Genomic DNA, 3,349 nt, shown 5'->3' on the forward strand with positions numbered 1-3,349 from the left:
TGGTTCTTTCTTCTTATTCACTACAGTTTTGTTTATTTTCATTTTATCAGGTTCTTTTGCTTTCTCCACGGAAAGCTTTTTCTTACTTTTTGCGATTTTATTTACATTGTTATTTTTTGTTATAGCTTTTGGTTTCTGCAAAGTCTTGGGGTTTTTTAGGTTGACTTTTAGCGGTCTACCTCTTAAAACTTTTGTTGCTTTTGGTTGAGGAGTCTGTTTTGTGCCGCGCTTTGGAGGCATTATTTCTGCGATAAAGAAAAATAATTTTAGTTTTTGGAAATTAAGAAAAACACATGATGAATAAAAGGTACGATGCTGAAGAAATATTCATTGGATTGAAAATATAATGACAATCTTTGATACAACACATATGAATAAAATATATAAAATTTTACATTTATATAATACAGCTTAACTTGTGAAATTTACATTTTAAAAATTTAAAAACATTATATCTTTACTAGTGCTTTCCCAAAACTTTCTACAAAGTTACATAAAATCAATTCTAATGTAAATATACATATTAAAATGAAACTTAATGCAGAAATGCAGATATCATAGAAAAGCAATACCCAAGCTCCACAAATCCTAGGCATCAAACAAAGCGAACAAAAAAAAAAAAAAAAAAAAAAAAACTCTTGGTGACCTTTTTTTGAAACAAGATCCAGGATACATTTAACTTTTCTATGAACTCTTATGAATACCTTATCTGGCACCTAAACATGCTTTCTGGCTTCTAAGATTTTACAATTTATTTTTTGTGTCTAAAAAAAAAGGTAAAATTAACAAATTGAGTACATACTAGTACTATGCAGGATGAAAATCAAAGCGTTTAATCGGGGGAAAATCATTTGATTTTATGGAAGCATATCACAAAATAATGGACATGCTTGACAGAGACACCCAGGAGATCATGCTTTGTAATTTTTAGGGCAATGGGATCATTTTAGAGGGTTTTTGACTTCATTTCGATAGTTACCACTCCTAGGAAGGAGGTCTGTTGTATATTTGAAGAGGGTGAGTCATTGCCCTTGGTGGAGCTTTGGTGTTTTTTTTTTTTGTCTTTTTGAAAAAAAATATTTTCACAAAAGTATTTATCCTTTTAAGTGCAACAACAAACTTGCTCCAGAACAGGAAAATGCACAGAAATTTTGAGGCCAGCACAAATAATTTTTATTCCCTCCCTCCCTGCATATAGTTCACGCCTCATTTTAAAGCCTCCTCATAGTTTTTGAAAATTTCAGTGTCTTCAAAAAATGTTCCATGAGGTGTGACACTATTACCCCTGGCCATGCTCCCCCCCCCCAAATGAAACCCTGTATCCACCCGAGTATAACTTGCTTTTACGGAACAAACCGTGCTTAAACCACAAGCAATATTTTTGTAAATTCATAAAATTTCTAGTAACTTTTGGCTCAGCTTATTTTTTATTGGAAAAAATGTCTTTAATATTTTAATGCAAACATCCTCAGAACAAACGATGTTTTCTAAAAGTTAGTAATAAAATTTAATTCTAAGAACAAGTGATTTTATTTTATTAAAAAAAAAAGTTTGTGGAGTAGAGTAATTTTTGAAAATTATACATATTAGTTGATACAATGTAATTATTCCCAGAATATTGTGACTTAAATTCAAGCTAATGCAGATGAAAAAAAATGCTGAAAGCAATAACAATAACAAATGTGAAGGATTTGAAGCTGAACTATTAAACTTGATGGCATCTGATGTATGAAAATCTTAAACCTTTTTGAAGCCAGGAATGAAAATAAATATATCTTTCCACCATAAACATCCACCCCCCCCCCCGGAAAAAAAAATAAAAAGAGGAAGAGACAATAGGACGGTTCAAAGCAAATTAACTATTTTTTGGAACTGTACAGAAGCATATGAATTTTTGCAAAAAAATTTATTTTCATTTATTCAAGGAAAATTTTCCAAAATTAATCGAATTCAGCCAGGTAAATGTTTTGGGATTTTTAATTGAAAAATATAAAATAAACTCTAAAATCTTAAGTGATCATTTTAAACACAAGAAAAAAAAAAGAATCAAGAAATTTCGGCTAGCTACATCTGAAGTATACTATAGTATTAGCTACTATTTTTTTCTTACAAGAACTACCCAACATTAAGAAAGGAAAATCTAATCTTCTCATAATTCATATTTATGATCCTTTCTGGCAAACTTATGCCCCAAATTATTTGTGAAATATTTATAAACATGAGAAAAGAAGTTCTTAACTAAATTACGAGCGATTTCTTGTGTTAGTTTCAAAGATTGGAAAGTGATCTTTTTCTCCCACATCAAAAAATATTTAGTACAAATTCATTCAACATCATTTATTTTGTACTGCTAACGAAGCGTTATTGAGAATTTAATTAGTTTTGTTTTATGAATATAAGGAAAACCAACTATTCTGTTAGAAGTTAAAATTCAACAAACCGATCATTCATGAAATCACAATAACAATGAGAAAGCAAACAAAACTAAAAATAATTGCAATATCAAAATAACATCTCTGAAATCAAATCTCACGACGAACGTAAATGAGCCGCTTTGAACTTTGTTAAACAAGCATGAAAAAGTAATAAATGTAAACATGACACTAAATATTTACCTGAAAAATTGCTTTTCAGCAATACCTAGAAGCTCGTTTAACCGTTACAAAAAAACAATTTCGTACTTCTTCGCTTCCGTAAAAACCTGTAAAGGACGCTCCACCTTGAAGCTAATATGGCTAAAGGAAAAGTAGATGTTACATACAAAATTATTAACAACCTTATCAAAATTTCCACTAGGGGACAATAATACTCAAAAAAAGGTTGCGTTCGACGAACAGACTACCGGTGAGTAACCGGTTACTAACCGTAGCGTTCTATTATCTTTAAGCTGTTGATTGGTTGATTGAAGCTCGTGATCATTAGCTGTCACGTGATTGGGTAACCGTTAGCTACCGGTTGAGTTTGTCGAAGGCAATAAAATAAAATTAATAATTTTTATTTGATTTAGGGATAGAACAGAGGAAAATCAGATTCAAATCATTGTAAAAAAAGACGGTGAAGAAACATGTCAGTTTTTTTTATACTACATGTTTCCTTTTCATAAAAAATGATTTTAGTAAAAAAAAAATATCCGGAATACTTTTGTTTTTTTAAATATGGCAATGACTAATAACCGAACCAAAACAAAAAAGTGCCCACTGTGTTCCGTGCGTGTTGACAACTGATTATTAGTTATTTGTTGCTTGAACTATTAATAATGTTATTATTTTATGCTTGATTTGGTAAAAGATCACCTTCAACATGCTCATAGAGGAAGATAGGAAAACTTTAGAGTTTAAAGCAAGGCCCG

This window comes from Uloborus diversus, chromosome 5 (assembly GCF_026930045.1).
Source record: "Uloborus diversus isolate 005 chromosome 5, Udiv.v.3.1, whole genome shotgun sequence".
In the NCBI taxonomy this organism is placed as follows: Eukaryota; Metazoa; Arthropoda; class Arachnida; order Araneae; family Uloboridae; genus Uloborus; species Uloborus diversus.